Below are 14,723 nucleotides of genomic sequence, written 5' to 3' on the forward strand. Positions count from 1 at the left end.
GGTATCAACAGGTATGACGACGATATGAAAATACGCACTTACTGACAACCAAAAACGAAACGACGGCCATTATCAATCGACCTATTAGCAGCGGAAGTGTTTCAAAGCGTGATGGCGCTGTGAAAGGAAACGCTATTTGAAATTGCTTGTTGGTAAACAGTATGACCCATATGAATAGTCACTTACCTGTCTTGTGTGCAGGACTTACAGTCCAGAAAGGAATAGCCTAAGACGGCAGGTATAAGAATTGGCCAGCAGAAAGTAGGCGCCTGGACTTGGATACGTCTGAGTATGTACAGGCACACAGGAAAGGCTCATGCGACGTCCTGACTCTCTGCAGACGTAGAGTAGCGCATCAGGAAGGGTACACTTGGCAAGTGTTGATTTGAGCGAGCACACCGCCAGCTTAGCGCCAGTCAGCCTCTGTGGCCTAATGGATAAGGCATCGGTCTCCTAAACCGGGGATTGTGGGTTCGAGTCCCCACCAGAGGTACACGTTTTACTCACTGGGGCAAAATCACTCTCACCACATACAGCTGTAATAGTTGAGAAAGCTGGCGTTTCTGAGTGCTTACCAGGTATCACAGGTATGACGACGATATGAAAATACGCACTTACTGACAACCAAAAACGAAACGACGGCCATTATCAATCGACCTATTAGCAGCGGAAGTGTTTCAAAGCGTGATGGCGCTGTGAAAGGAAACGCTATTTTGAAATTGCTTGTTGGTAAACAGTATGACCCATATGAATAGTCACTTACCTGTCTTGTGTGCAGGACTTACAGTCCAGAAAGGGAATAGCCTAAGACGGCAGGTATAAGAATTGCCAGCAGAAAGTAGGCGCCTGGACTTGGATACGTCTGAGTATGTACAGGCACACAGGAAAGGCTCATGCGACGTCCTGACTCTCTGCAGACGTAGAGTAGCGCATCAGGAAGGGTACACTTGGCAAGTGTTGATTTGAGCGAGCACACCGCCAGCTTAGCGCCAGTCAGCCTCTGTGGCCCTAATGGATAAGGCATCGGTCTCCCTAAACCGGGGATTGTGGGTTCGAGTCCCACCAGAGGTACACGTTTTACTCACTGGGGCAAAATCACTCTCACCACATACAGCTGTAATAGTTGAGAAAGCTGGCGTTTCTGAGTGCTTACAGGTATCACAGGTATGACGACGATATGAAAATACGCACTTACTGACAACCAAAAACGAAACGACGGCCATTATCAATCGACCTATTAGCAGCGGAAGTGTTTCAAAGCGTGATGGCGCTGTGAAAGGGAAACGCTATTTTGAAATTGCTTGTTGGTAAACAGTATGACCCATATGAATAGTCACTTACCTGTCTTGTGTGCAGGACTTACAGTCCAGAAAGGGAATAGCCTAAGACGGCAGGTATAAGAAATTGCCAGCAGAAAGTAGGCGCCTGGACTTGGATACGTCTGAGTATGTACAGGCACACAGGAAAGGCTCATGCGACGTCCTGACTCTCTGCAGACGTAGAGTAGCGCATCAGGAAGGGTACACTTGGCAAGTGTTGATTTGAGCGAGCACACCGCCAGCTTAGCGCCAGTCAGCCTCTGTGGCCTAATGGATAAGGCATCGGTCTCCTAAACCGGGGATTGTGGGTTCGAGTCCCACCAGAGGTACACGTTTTACTCACTGGGGCAAAATCACTCTCACCACATACAGCTGTAATAGTTGAGAAAGCTGGCGTTTCTGAGTGCTTACAGGTATCACAGGTATGACGACGATATGAAAATACGCACTTACTGACAACCAAAAACGAAACGACGGCCATTATCAATCGACCTATTAGCAGCGGAAGTGTTTCAAAGCGTGATGGCGCTGTGAAAGGAAACGCTATTTTGAAATTGCTTGTTGGTAAACAGTATGACCCATATGAATAGTCACTTACCTGTCTTGTGTGCAGGACTTACAGTCCAGAAAGGGAATAGCCTAAGACGGCAGGTATAAGAATTGCCAGCAGAAAGTAGGCGCCTGGACTTGGATACGTCTGAGTATGTACAGGCACACAGGAAAGGCTCATGCGACGTCCTGACTCTCTGCAGACGTAGAGTAGCGCATCAGGAAGGGTACACTTGGCAAGTGTTGATTTGAGCGAGCACACCGCCAGCTTAGCGCCAGTCAGCCTCTGTGGCCTAATGGATAAGGCATCGGTCTCCTAAACCGGGGATTGTGGGTTCGAGTCCCACCAGAGGTACACGTTTTACTCACTGGGGCAAAATCACTCTCACCACATACAGCTGTAATAGTTGAGAAAGCTGGCGTTTCTGAGTGCTTACAGGTATCACAGGTATGACGACGATATGAAAATACGCACTTACTGACAACCAAAAACGAAACGACGGCCATTATCAATCGACCTATTAGCAGCGGAAGTGTTTCAAAGCGTGATGGCGCTGTGAAAGGAAACGCTATTTTGAAATTGCTTGTTGGTAAACAGTATGACCCATATGAATAGTCACTTACCTGTCTTGTGTGCAGGACTTACAGTCCAGAAAGGGAATAGCCTAAGACGGCAGGTATAAGAATTGCCAGCAGAAAGTAGGCGCCTGGACTTGGATACGTCTGAGTATGTACAGGCACACAGGAAAGGCTCATGCGACGTCCTGACTCTCTGCAGACGTAGAGTAGCGCATCAGGAAGGGTACACTTGGCAAGTGTTGATTTGAGCGAGCACACCGCCAGCTTAGCGCCAGTCAGCCTCTGTGGCCTAATGGATAAGGCATCGGTCTCCTAAACCGGGGATTGTGGGTTCGAGTCCCACCAGAGGTACACGTTTTACTCACTGGGGCAAAATCACTCTCACCACATACAGCTGTAATAGTTGAGAAAGCTGGCGTTTCTGAGTGCTTACAGGTATCACAGGTATGACGACGATATGAAAATACGCACTTACTGACAACCAAAAACGAAACGACGGCCATTATCAATCGACCTATTAGCAGCGGAAGTGTTTCAAAGCGTGATGGCGCTGTGAAAGGAAACGCTATTTTGAAATTGCTTGTTGGTAAACAGTATGACCCATATGAATAGTCACTTACCTGTCTTGTGTGCAGGACTTACAGTCCAGAAAGGGAATAGCCTAAGACGGCAGGTATAAGAATTGCCAGCAGAAAGTAGGCGCCTGGACTTGGATACGTCTGAGTATGTACAGGCACACAGGAAAGGCTCATGCGACGTCCTGACTCTCTGCAGACGTAGAGTAGCGCATCAGGAAGGGTACACTTGGCAAGTGTTGATTTGAGCGAGCACACCGCCAGCTTAGCGCCAGTCAGCCTCTGTGGCCTAATGGATAAGGCATCGGTCTCCTAAACCGGGGATTGTGGGTTCGAGTCCCACCAGAGGTACACGTTTTACTCACTGGGGCAAAATCACTCTCACCACATACAGCTGTAATAGTTGAGAAAGCTGGCGTTTCTGAGTGCTTACAGGTATCACAGGTATGACGACGATATGAAAATACGCACTTACTGACAACCAAAAACGAAACGACGGCCATTATCAATCGACCTATTAGCAGCGGAAGTGTTTCAAAGCGTGATGGCGCTGTGAAAGGAAACGCTATTTTGAAATTGCTTGTTGGTAAACAGTATGACCCATATGAATAGTCACTTACCTGTCTTGTGTGCAGGACTTACAGTCCAGAAAGGGAATAGCCTAAGACGGCAGGTATAAGAATTGCCAGCAGAAAGTAGGCGCCTGGACTTGGATACGTCTGAGTATGTACAGGCACACAGGAAAGGCTCATGCGACGTCCTGACTCTCTGCAGACGTAGAGTAGCGCATCAGGAAGGGTACACTTGGCAAGTGTTGATTTGAGCGAGCACACCGCCAGCTTAGCGCCAGTCAGCCTCTGTGGCCTAATGGATAAGGCATCGGTCTCCTAAACCGGGGATTGTGGGTTCGAGTCCCACCAGAGGTACACGTTTTACTCACTGGGGCAAAATCACTCTCACCACATACAGCTGTAATAGTTGAGAAAGCTGGCGTTTCTGAGTGCTTACAGGTATCACAGGTATGACGACGATATGAAAATACGCACTTACTGACAACCAAAAACGAAACGACGGCCATTATCAATCGACCTATTAGCAGCGGAAGTGTTTCAAAGCGTGATGGCGCTGTGAAAGGAAACGCTATTTTGAAATTGCTTGTTGGTAAACAGTATGACCCATATGAATAGTCACTTACCTGTCTTGTGTGCAGGACTTACAGTCCAGAAAGGGAATAGCCTAAGACGGCAGGTATAAGAATTGCCAGCAGAAAGTAGGCGCCTGGACTTGGATACGTCTGAGTATGTACAGGCACACAGGAAAGGCTCATGCGACGTCCTGACTCTCTGCAGACGTAGAGTAGCGCATCAGGAAGGGTACACTTGGCAAGTGTTGATTTGAGCGAGCACACCGCCAGCTTAGCGCCAGTCAGCCTCTGTGGCCTAATGGATAAGGCATCGGTCTCCTAAACCGGGGATTGTGGGTTCGAGTCCCACCAGAGGTACACGTTTTACTCACTGGGGCAAAATCACTCTCACCACATACAGCTGTAATAGTTGAGAAAGCTGGCGTTTCTGAGTGCTTACAGGTATCACAGGTATGACGACGATATGAAAATACGCACTTACTGACAACCAAAAACGAAACGACGGCCATTATCAATCGACCTATTAGCAGCGGAAGTGTTTCAAAGCGTGATGGCGCTGTGAAAGGAAACGCTATTTTGAAATTGCTTGTTGGTAAACAGTATGACCCATATGAATAGTCACTTACCTGTCTTGTGTGCAGGACTTACAGTCCAGAAAGGGAATAGCCTAAGACGGCAGGTATAAGAATTGCCAGCAGAAAGTAGGCGCCTGGACTTGGATACGTCTGAGTATGTACAGGCACACAGGAAAGGCTCATGCGACGTCCTGACTCTCTGCAGACGTAGAGTAGCGCATCAGGAAGGGTACACTTGGCAAGTGTTGATTTGAGCGAGCACACCGCCAGCTTAGCGCCAGTCAGCCTCTGTGGCCTAATGGATAAGGCATCGGTCTCCTAAACCGGGGATTGTGGGTTCGAGTCCCACCAGAGGTACACGTTTTACTCACTGGGGCAAAATCACTCTCACCACATACAGCTGTAATAGTTGAGAAAGCTGGCGTTTCTGAGTGCTTACAGGTATCACAGGTATGACGACGATATGAAAATACGCACTTACTGACAACCAAAAACGAAACGACGGCCATTATCAATCGACCTATTAGCAGCGGAAGTGTTTCAAAGCGTGATGGCGCTGTGAAAGGAAACGCTATTTTGAAATTGCTTGTTGGTAAACAGTATGACCCATATGAATAGTCACTTACCTGTCTTGTGTGCAGGACTTACAGTCCAGAAAGGGAATAGCCTAAGACGGCAGGTATAAGAATTGCCAGCAGAAAGTAGGCGCCTGGACTTGGATACGTCTGAGTATGTACAGGCACACAGGAAAGGCTCATGCGACGTCCTGACTCTCTGCAGACGTAGAGTAGCGCATCAGGAAGGGTACACTTGGCAAGTGTTGATTTGAGCGAGCACACCGCCAGCTTAGCGCCAGTCAGCCTCTGTGGCCTAATGGATAAGGCATCGGTCTCCTAAACCGGGGATTGTGGGTTCGAGTCCCACCAGAGGTACACGTTTTACTCACTGGGGCAAAATCACTCTCACCACATACAGCTGTAATAGTTGAGAAAGCTGGCGTTTCTGAGTGCTTACAGGTATCACAGGTATGACGACGATATGAAAATACGCACTTACTGACAACCAAAAACGAAACGACGGCCATTATCAATCGACCTATTAGCAGCGGAAGTGTTTCAAAGCGTGATGGCGCTGTGAAAGGAAACGCTATTTTGAAATTGCTTGTTGGTAAACAGTATGACCCATATGAATAGTCACTTACCTGTCTTGTGTGCAGGACTTACAGTCCAGAAAGGGAATAGCCTAAGACGGCAGGTATAAGAATTGCCAGCAGAAAGTAGGCGCCTGGACTTGGATACGTCTGAGTATGTACAGGCACACAGGAAAGGCTCATGCGACGTCCTGACTCTCTGCAGACGTAGAGTAGCGCATCAGGAAGGGTACACTTGGCAAGTGTTGATTTGAGCGAGCACACCGCCAGCTTAGCGCCAGTCAGCCTCTGTGGCCTAATGGATAAGGCATCGGTCTCCTAAACCGGGGATTGTGGGTTCGAGTCCCACCAGAGGTACACGTTTTACTCACTGGGGCAAAATCACTCTCACCACATACAGCTGTAATAGTTGAGAAAGCTGGCGTTTCTGAGTGCTTACAGGTATCACAGGTATGACGACGATATGAAAATACGCACTTACTGACAACCAAAAACGAAACGACGGCCATTATCAATCGACCTATTAGCAGCGGAAGTGTTTCAAAGCGTGATGGCGCTGTGAAAGGAAACGCTATTTTGAAATTGCTTGTTGGTAAACAGTATGACCCATATGAATAGTCACTTACCTGTCTTGTGTGCAGGACTTACAGTCCAGAAAGGGAATAGCCTAAGACGGCAGGTATAAGAATTGCCAGCAGAAAGTAGGCGCCTGGACTTGGATACGTCTGAGTATGTACAGGCACACAGGAAAGGCTCATGCGACGTCCTGACTCTCTGCAGACGTAGAGTAGCGCATCAGGAAGGGTACACTTGGCAAGTGTTGATTTGAGCGAGCACACCGCCAGCTTAGCGCCAGTCAGCCTCTGTGGCCTAATGGATAAGGCATCGGTCTCCTAAACCGGGGATTGTGGGTTCGAGTCCCACCAGAGGTACACGTTTTACTCACTGGGGCAAAATCACTCTCACCACATACAGCTGTAATAGTTGAGAAAGCTGGCGTTTCTGAGTGCTTACAGGTATCACAGGTATGACGACGATATGAAAATACGCACTTACTGACAACCAAAAACGAAACGACGGCCATTATCAATCGACCTATTAGCAGCGGAAGTGTTTCAAAGCGTGATGGCGCTGTGAAAGGAAACGCTATTTTGAAATTGCTTGTTGGTAAACAGTATGACCCATATGAATAGTCACTTACCTGTCTTGTGTGCAGGACTTACAGTCCAGAAAGGGAATAGCCTAAGACGGCAGGTATAAGAATTGCCAGCAGAAAGTAGGCGCCTGGACTTGGATACGTCTGAGTATGTACAGGCACACAGGAAAGGCTCATGCGACGTCCTGACTCTCTGCAGACGTAGAGTAGCGCATCAGGAAGGGTACACTTGGCAAGTGTTGATTTGAGCGAGCACACCGCCAGCTTAGCGCCAGTCAGCCTCTGTGGCCTAATGGATAAGGCATCGGTCTCCTAAACCGGGGATTGTGGGTTCGAGTCCCACCAGAGGTACACGTTTTACTCACTGGGGCAAAATCACTCTCACCACATACAGCTGTAATAGTTGAGAAAGCTGGCGTTTCTGAGTGCTTACAGGTATCACAGGTATGACGACGATATGAAAATACGCACTTACTGACAACCAAAAACGAAACGACGGCCATTATCAATCGACCTATTAGCAGCGGAAGTGTTTCAAAGCGTGATGGCGCTGTGAAAGGAAACGCTATTTTGAAATTGCTTGTTGGTAAACAGTATGACCCATATGAATAGTCACTTACCTGTCTTGTGTGCAGGACTTACAGTCCAGAAAGGGAATAGCCTAAGACGGCAGGTATAAGAATTGCCAGCAGAAAGTAGGCGCCTGGACTTGGATACGTCTGAGTATGTACAGGCACACAGGAAAGGCTCATGCGACGTCCTGACTCTCTGCAGACGTAGAGTAGCGCATCAGGAAGGGTACACTTGGCAAGTGTTGATTTGAGCGAGCACACCGCCAGCTTAGCGCCAGTCAGCCTCTGTGGCCTAATGGATAAGGCATCGGTCTCCTAAACCGGGGATTGTGGGTTCGAGTCCCACCAGAGGTACACGTTTTACTCACTGGGGCAAAATCACTCTCACCACATACAGCTGTAATAGTTGAGAAAGCTGGCGTTTCTGAGTGCTTACAGGTATCACAGGTATGACGACGATATGAAAATACGCACTTACTGACAACCAAAAACGAAACGACGGCCATTATCAATCGACCTATTAGCAGCGGAAGTGTTTCAAAGCGTGATGGCGCTGTGAAAGGAAACGCTATTTTGAAATTGCTTGTTGGTAAACAGTATGACCCATATGAATAGTCACTTACCTGTCTTGTGTGCAGGACTTACAGTCCAGAAAGGGAATAGCCTAAGACGGCAGGTATAAGAATTGCCAGCAGAAAGTAGGCGCCTGGACTTGGATACGTCTGAGTATGTACAGGCACACAGGAAAGGCTCATGCGACGTCCTGACTCTCTGCAGACGTAGAGTAGCGCATCAGGAAGGGTACACTTGGCAAGTGTTGATTTGAGCGAGCACACCGCCAGCTTAGCGCCAGTCAGCCTCTGTGGCCTAATGGATAAGGCATCGGTCTCCTAAACCGGGGATTGTGGGTTCGAGTCCCACCAGAGGTACACGTTTTACTCACTGGGGCAAAATCACTCTCACCACATACAGCTGTAATAGTTGAGAAAGCTGGCGTTTCTGAGTGCTTACAGGTATCACAGGTATGACGACGATATGAAAATACGCACTTACTGACAACCAAAAACGAAACGACGGCCATTATCAATCGACCTATTAGCAGCGGAAGTGTTTCAAAGCGTGATGGCGCTGTGAAAGGAAACGCTATTTTGAAATTGCTTGTTGGTAAACAGTATGACCCATATGAATAGTCACTTACCTGTCTTGTGTGCAGGACTTACAGTCCAGAAAGGGAATAGCCTAAGACGGCAGGTATAAGAATTGCCAGCAGAAAGTAGGCGCCTGGACTTGGATACGTCTGAGTATGTACAGGCACACAGGAAAGGCTCATGCGACGTCCTGACTCTCTGCAGACGTAGAGTAGCGCATCAGGAAGGGTACACTTGGCAAGTGTTGATTTGAGCGAGCACACCGCCAGCTTAGCGCCAGTCAGCCTCTGTGGCCTAATGGATAAGGCATCGGTCTCCTAAACCGGGGATTGTGGGTTCGAGTCCCACCAGAGGTACACGTTTTACTCACTGGGGCAAAATCACTCTCACCACATACAGCTGTAATAGTTGAGAAAGCTGGCGTTTCTGAGTGCTTACAGGTATCACAGGTATGACGACGATATGAAAATACGCACTTACTGACAACCAAAAACGAAACGACGGCCATTATCAATCGACCTATTAGCAGCGGAAGTGTTTCAAAGCGTGATGGCGCTGTGAAAGGAAACGCTATTTTGAAATTGCTTGTTGGTAAACAGTATGACCCATATGAATAGTCACTTACCTGTCTTGTGTGCAGGACTTACAGTCCAGAAAGGGAATAGCCTAAGACGGCAGGTATAAGAATTGCCAGCAGAAAGTAGGCGCCTGGACTTGGATACGTCTGAGTATGTACAGGCACACAGGAAAGGCTCATGCGACGTCCTGACTCTCTGCAGACGTAGAGTAGCGCATCAGGAAGGGTACACTTGGCAAGTGTTGATTTGAGCGAGCACACCGCCAGCTTAGCGCCAGTCAGCCTCTGTGGCCTAATGGATAAGGCATCGGTCTCCTAAACCGGGGATTGTGGGTTCGAGTCCCACCAGAGGTACACGTTTTACTCACTGGGGCAAAATCACTCTCACCACATACAGCTGTAATAGTTGAGAAAGCTGGCGTTTCTGAGTGCTTACAGGTATCACAGGTATGACGACGATATGAAAATACGCACTTACTGACAACCAAAAACGAAACGACGGCCATTATCAATCGACCTATTAGCAGCGGAAGTGTTTCAAAGCGTGATGGCGCTGTGAAAGGAAACGCTATTTTGAAATTGCTTGTTGGTAAACAGTATGACCCATATGAATAGTCACTTACCTGTCTTGTGTGCAGGACTTACAGTCCAGAAAGGGAATAGCCTAAGACGGCAGGTATAAGAATTGCCAGCAGAAAGTAGGCGCCTGGACTTGGATACGTCTGAGTATGTACAGGCACACAGGAAAGGCTCATGCGACGTCCTGACTCTCTGCAGACGTAGAGTAGCGCATCAGGAAGGGTACACTTGGCAAGTGTTGATTTGAGCGAGCACACCGCCAGCTTAGCGCCAGTCAGCCTCTGTGGCCTAATGGATAAGGCATCGGTCTCCTAAACCGGGGATTGTGGGTTCGAGTCCCACCAGAGGTACACGTTTTACTCACTGGGGCAAAATCACTCTCACCACATACAGCTGTAATAGTTGAGAAAGCTGGCGTTTCTGAGTGCTTACAGGTATCACAGGTATGACGACGATATGAAAATACGCACTTACTGACAACCAAAAACGAAACGACGGCCATTATCAATCGACCTATTAGCAGCGGAAGTGTTTCAAAGCGTGATGGCGCTGTGAAAGGAAACGCTATTTTGAAATTGCTTGTTGGTAAACAGTATGACCCATATGAATAGTCACTTACCTGTCTTGTGTGCAGGACTTACAGTCCAGAAAGGGAATAGCCTAAGACGGCAGGTATAAGAATTGCCAGCAGAAAGTAGGCGCCTGGACTTGGATACGTCTGAGTATGTACAGGCACACAGGAAAGGCTCATGCGACGTCCTGACTCTCTGCAGACGTAGAGTAGCGCATCAGGAAGGGTACACTTGGCAAGTGTTGATTTGAGCGAGCACACCGCCAGCTTAGCGCCAGTCAGCCTCTGTGGCCTAATGGATAAGGCATCGGTCTCCTAAACCGGGGATTGTGGGTTCGAGTCCCACCAGAGGTACACGTTTTACTCACTGGGGCAAAATCACTCTCACCACATACAGCTGTAATAGTTGAGAAAGCTGGCGTTTCTGAGTGCTTACAGGTATCACAGGTATGACGACGATATGAAAATACGCACTTACTGACAACCAAAAACGAAACGACGGCCATTATCAATCGACCTATTAGCAGCGGAAGTGTTTCAAAGCGTGATGGCGCTGTGAAAGGAAACGCTATTTTGAAATTGCTTGTTGGTAAACAGTATGACCCATATGAATAGTCACTTACCTGTCTTGTGTGCAGGACTTACAGTCCAGAAAGGGAATAGCCTAAGACGGCAGGTATAAGAATTGCCAGCAGAAAGTAGGCGCCTGGACTTGGATACGTCTGAGTATGTACAGGCACACAGGAAAGGCTCATGCGACGTCCTGACTCTCTGCAGACGTAGAGTAGCGCATCAGGAAGGGTACACTTGGCAAGTGTTGATTTGAGCGAGCACACCGCCAGCTTAGCGCCAGTCAGCCTCTGTGGCCTAATGGATAAGGCATCGGTCTCCTAAACCGGGGATTGTGGGTTCGAGTCCCACCAGAGGTACACGTTTTACTCACTGGGGCAAAATCACTCTCACCACATACAGCTGTAATAGTTGAGAAAGCTGGCGTTTCTGAGTGCTTACAGGTATCACAGGTATGACGACGATATGAAAATACGCACTTACTGACAACCAAAAACGAAACGACGGCCATTATCAATCGACCTATTAGCAGCGGAAGTGTTTCAAAGCGTGATGGCGCTGTGAAAGGAAACGCTATTTTGAAATTGCTTGTTGGTAAACAGTATGACCCATATGAATAGTCACTTACCTGTCTTGTGTGCAGGACTTACAGTCCAGAAAGGGAATAGCCTAAGACGGCAGGTATAAGAATTGCCAGCAGAAAGTAGGCGCCTGGACTTGGATACGTCTGAGTATGTACAGGCACACAGGAAAGGCTCATGCGACGTCCTGACTCTCTGCAGACGTAGAGTAGCGCATCAGGAAGGGTACACTTGGCAAGTGTTGATTTGAGCGAGCACACCGCCAGCTTAGCGCCAGTCAGCCTCTGTGGCCTAATGGATAAGGCATCGGTCTCCTAAACCGGGGATTGTGGGTTCGAGTCCCACCAGAGGTACACGTTTTACTCACTGGGGCAAAATCACTCTCACCACATACAGCTGTAATAGTTGAGAAAGCTGGCGTTTCTGAGTGCTTACAGGTATCACAGGTATGACGACGATATGAAAATACGCACTTACTGACAACCAAAAACGAAACGACGGCCATTATCAATCGACCTATTAGCAGCGGAAGTGTTTCAAAGCGTGATGGCGCTGTGAAAGGAAACGCTATTTTGAAATTGCTTGTTGGTAAACAGTATGACCCATATGAATAGTCACTTACCTGTCTTGTGTGCAGGACTTACAGTCCAGAAAGGGAATAGCCTAAGACGGCAGGTATAAGAATTGCCAGCAGAAAGTAGGCGCCTGGACTTGGATACGTCTGAGTATGTACAGGCACACAGGAAAGGCTCATGCGACGTCCTGACTCTCTGCAGACGTAGAGTAGCGCATCAGGAAGGGTACACTTGGCAAGTGTTGATTTGAGCGAGCACACCGCCAGCTTAGCGCCAGTCAGCCTCTGTGGCCTAATGGATAAGGCATCGGTCTCCTAAACCGGGGATTGTGGGTTCGAGTCCCACCAGAGGTACACGTTTTACTCACTGGGGCAAAATCACTCTCACCACATACAGCTGTAATAGTTGAGAAAGCTGGCGTTTCTGAGTGCTTACAGGTATCACAGGTATGACGACGATATGAAAATACGCACTTACTGACAACCAAAAACGAAACGACGGCCATTATCAATCGACCTATTAGCAGCGGAAGTGTTTCAAAGCGTGATGGCGCTGTGAAAGGAAACGCTATTTTGAAATTGCTTGTTGGTAAACAGTATGACCCATATGAATAGTCACTTACCTGTCTTGTGTGCAGGACTTACAGTCCAGAAAGGGAATAGCCTAAGACGGCAGGTATAAGAATTGCCAGCAGAAAGTAGGCGCCTGGACTTGGATACGTCTGAGTATGTACAGGCACACAGGAAAGGCTCATGCGACGTCCTGACTCTCTGCAGACGTAGAGTAGCGCATCAGGAAGGGTACACTTGGCAAGTGTTGATTTGAGCGAGCACACCGCCAGCTTAGCGCCAGTCAGCCTCTGTGGCCTAATGGATAAGGCATCGGTCTCCTAAACCGGGGATTGTGGGTTCGAGTCCCACCAGAGGTACACGTTTTACTCACTGGGGCAAAATCACTCTCACCACATACAGCTGTAATAGTTGAGAAAGCTGGCGTTTCTGAGTGCTTACAGGTATCACAGGTATGACGACGATATGAAAATACGCACTTACTGACAACCAAAAACGAAACGACGGCCATTATCAATCGACCTATTAGCAGCGGAAGTGTTTCAAAGCGTGATGGCGCTGTGAAAGGAAACGCTATTTTGAAATTGCTTGTTGGTAAACAGTATGACCCATATGAATAGTCACTTACCTGTCTTGTGTGCAGGACTTACAGTCCAGAAAGGGAATAGCCTAAGACGGCAGGTATAAGAATTGCCAGCAGAAAGTAGGCGCCTGGACTTGGATACGTCTGAGTATGTACAGGCACACAGGAAAGGCTCATGCGACGTCCTGACTCTCTGCAGACGTAGAGTAGCGCATCAGGAAGGGTACACTTGGCAAGTGTTGATTTGAGCGAGCACACCGCCAGCTTAGCGCCAGTCAGCCTCTGTGGCCTAATGGATAAGGCATCGGTCTCCTAAACCGGGGATTGTGGGTTCGAGTCCCACCAGAGGTACACGTTTTACTCACTGGGGCAAAATCACTCTCACCACATACAGCTGTAATAGTTGAGAAAGCTGGCGTTTCTGAGTGCTTACAGGTATCACAGGTATGACGACGATATGAAAATACGCACTTACTGACAACCAAAAACGAAACGACGGCCATTATCAATCGACCTATTAGCAGCGGAAGTGTTTCAAAGCGTGATGGCGCTGTGAAAGGAAACGCTATTTTGAAATTGCTTGTTGGTAAACAGTATGACCCATATGAATAGTCACTTACCTGTCTTGTGTGCAGGACTTACAGTCCAGAAAGGGAATAGCCTAAGACGGCAGGTATAAGAATTGCCAGCAGAAAGTAGGCGCCTGGACTTGGATACGTCTGAGTATGTACAGGCACACAGGAAAGGCTCATGCGACGTCCTGACTCTCTGCAGACGTAGAGTAGCGCATCAGGAAGGGTACACTTGGCAAGTGTTGATTTGAGCGAGCACACCGCCAGCTTAGCGCCAGTCAGCCTCTGTGGCCTAATGGATAAGGCATCGGTCTCCTAAACCGGGGATTGTGGGTTCGAGTCCCACCAGAGGTACACGTTTTACTCACTGGGGCAAAATCACTCTCACCACATACAGCTGTAATAGTTGAGAAAGCTGGCGTTTCTGAGTGCTTACAGGTATCACAGGTATGACGACGATATGAAAATACGCACTTACTGACAACCAAAAACGAAACGACGGCCATTATCAATCGACCTATTAGCAGCGGAAGTGTTTCAAAGCGTGATGGCGCTGTGAAAGGAAACGCTATTTTGAAATTGCTTGTTGGTAAACAGTATGACCCATATGAATAGTCACTTACCTGTCTTGTGTGCAGGACTTACAGTCCAGAAAGGGAATAGCCTAAGACGGCAGGTATAAGAATTGCCAGCAGAAAGTAGGCGCCTGGACTTGGATACGTCTGAGTATGTACAGGCACACAGGAAAGGCTCATGCGACGTCCTGACTCTCTGCAGAC

At 48.1% G+C, this 14,723-nt stretch overlaps 24 non-coding genes across 24 annotated transcripts; all 24 read left to right on the forward strand.

Annotated features, from left to right (window-relative positions):
• Window positions 1-419: 419 nt before the first annotated feature.
• On the forward strand, window positions 420-493 carry Trnar-ccu. The gene has a single exon. It is a non-coding gene; the product is annotated as a tRNA-Arg (tRNA).
• Window positions 494-1,575: 1,082 nt separating this feature from the next.
• On the forward strand, window positions 1,576-1,648 carry Trnar-ccu. The gene has a single exon. It is a non-coding gene; the product is annotated as a tRNA-Arg (tRNA).
• Window positions 1,649-2,150: 502 nt separating this feature from the next.
• Window positions 2,151-2,223, forward strand: Trnar-ccu. Its single transcript has one exon. It is a non-coding gene; the product is annotated as a tRNA-Arg (tRNA).
• Window positions 2,224-2,725: 502 nt separating this feature from the next.
• Window positions 2,726-2,798, forward strand: Trnar-ccu. Its single transcript has one exon. It is a non-coding gene; the product is annotated as a tRNA-Arg (tRNA).
• A 502-nt stretch (window positions 2,799-3,300) lies between these two features.
• Trnar-ccu lies at window positions 3,301-3,373 on the forward strand. The gene has a single exon. It is a non-coding gene; the product is annotated as a tRNA-Arg (tRNA).
• A 502-nt stretch (window positions 3,374-3,875) lies between these two features.
• Trnar-ccu lies at window positions 3,876-3,948 on the forward strand. The gene has a single exon. It is a non-coding gene; the product is annotated as a tRNA-Arg (tRNA).
• Window positions 3,949-4,450: 502 nt separating this feature from the next.
• On the forward strand, window positions 4,451-4,523 carry Trnar-ccu. Its single transcript has one exon. It is a non-coding gene; the product is annotated as a tRNA-Arg (tRNA).
• A 502-nt stretch (window positions 4,524-5,025) lies between these two features.
• Trnar-ccu lies at window positions 5,026-5,098 on the forward strand. The gene has a single exon. It is a non-coding gene; the product is annotated as a tRNA-Arg (tRNA).
• A 502-nt stretch (window positions 5,099-5,600) lies between these two features.
• Window positions 5,601-5,673, forward strand: Trnar-ccu. Its single transcript has one exon. It is a non-coding gene; the product is annotated as a tRNA-Arg (tRNA).
• A 502-nt stretch (window positions 5,674-6,175) lies between these two features.
• Trnar-ccu lies at window positions 6,176-6,248 on the forward strand. The gene has a single exon. It is a non-coding gene; the product is annotated as a tRNA-Arg (tRNA).
• A 502-nt stretch (window positions 6,249-6,750) lies between these two features.
• Window positions 6,751-6,823, forward strand: Trnar-ccu. The gene has a single exon. It is a non-coding gene; the product is annotated as a tRNA-Arg (tRNA).
• Window positions 6,824-7,325: 502 nt separating this feature from the next.
• Trnar-ccu lies at window positions 7,326-7,398 on the forward strand. Its single transcript has one exon. It is a non-coding gene; the product is annotated as a tRNA-Arg (tRNA).
• Window positions 7,399-7,900: 502 nt separating this feature from the next.
• Trnar-ccu lies at window positions 7,901-7,973 on the forward strand. Its single transcript has one exon. It is a non-coding gene; the product is annotated as a tRNA-Arg (tRNA).
• A 502-nt stretch (window positions 7,974-8,475) lies between these two features.
• Trnar-ccu lies at window positions 8,476-8,548 on the forward strand. Its single transcript has one exon. It is a non-coding gene; the product is annotated as a tRNA-Arg (tRNA).
• Window positions 8,549-9,050: 502 nt separating this feature from the next.
• Trnar-ccu lies at window positions 9,051-9,123 on the forward strand. Its single transcript has one exon. It is a non-coding gene; the product is annotated as a tRNA-Arg (tRNA).
• Window positions 9,124-9,625: 502 nt separating this feature from the next.
• On the forward strand, window positions 9,626-9,698 carry Trnar-ccu. The gene has a single exon. It is a non-coding gene; the product is annotated as a tRNA-Arg (tRNA).
• Window positions 9,699-10,200: 502 nt separating this feature from the next.
• Window positions 10,201-10,273, forward strand: Trnar-ccu. Its single transcript has one exon. It is a non-coding gene; the product is annotated as a tRNA-Arg (tRNA).
• A 502-nt stretch (window positions 10,274-10,775) lies between these two features.
• Trnar-ccu lies at window positions 10,776-10,848 on the forward strand. Its single transcript has one exon. It is a non-coding gene; the product is annotated as a tRNA-Arg (tRNA).
• A 502-nt stretch (window positions 10,849-11,350) lies between these two features.
• On the forward strand, window positions 11,351-11,423 carry Trnar-ccu. The gene has a single exon. It is a non-coding gene; the product is annotated as a tRNA-Arg (tRNA).
• Window positions 11,424-11,925: 502 nt separating this feature from the next.
• Trnar-ccu lies at window positions 11,926-11,998 on the forward strand. The gene has a single exon. It is a non-coding gene; the product is annotated as a tRNA-Arg (tRNA).
• Window positions 11,999-12,500: 502 nt separating this feature from the next.
• Trnar-ccu lies at window positions 12,501-12,573 on the forward strand. Its single transcript has one exon. It is a non-coding gene; the product is annotated as a tRNA-Arg (tRNA).
• A 502-nt stretch (window positions 12,574-13,075) lies between these two features.
• On the forward strand, window positions 13,076-13,148 carry Trnar-ccu. Its single transcript has one exon. It is a non-coding gene; the product is annotated as a tRNA-Arg (tRNA).
• A 502-nt stretch (window positions 13,149-13,650) lies between these two features.
• Trnar-ccu lies at window positions 13,651-13,723 on the forward strand. The gene has a single exon. It is a non-coding gene; the product is annotated as a tRNA-Arg (tRNA).
• A 502-nt stretch (window positions 13,724-14,225) lies between these two features.
• On the forward strand, window positions 14,226-14,298 carry Trnar-ccu. The gene has a single exon. It is a non-coding gene; the product is annotated as a tRNA-Arg (tRNA).
• The last annotated feature ends 425 nt before the right edge of the window (window positions 14,299-14,723 follow it).

Source organism: Schistocerca americana, chromosome 1, assembly GCF_021461395.2.
Source record: "Schistocerca americana isolate TAMUIC-IGC-003095 chromosome 1, iqSchAmer2.1, whole genome shotgun sequence".
Taxonomy (NCBI): Eukaryota; Metazoa; Arthropoda; class Insecta; order Orthoptera; family Acrididae; genus Schistocerca; species Schistocerca americana.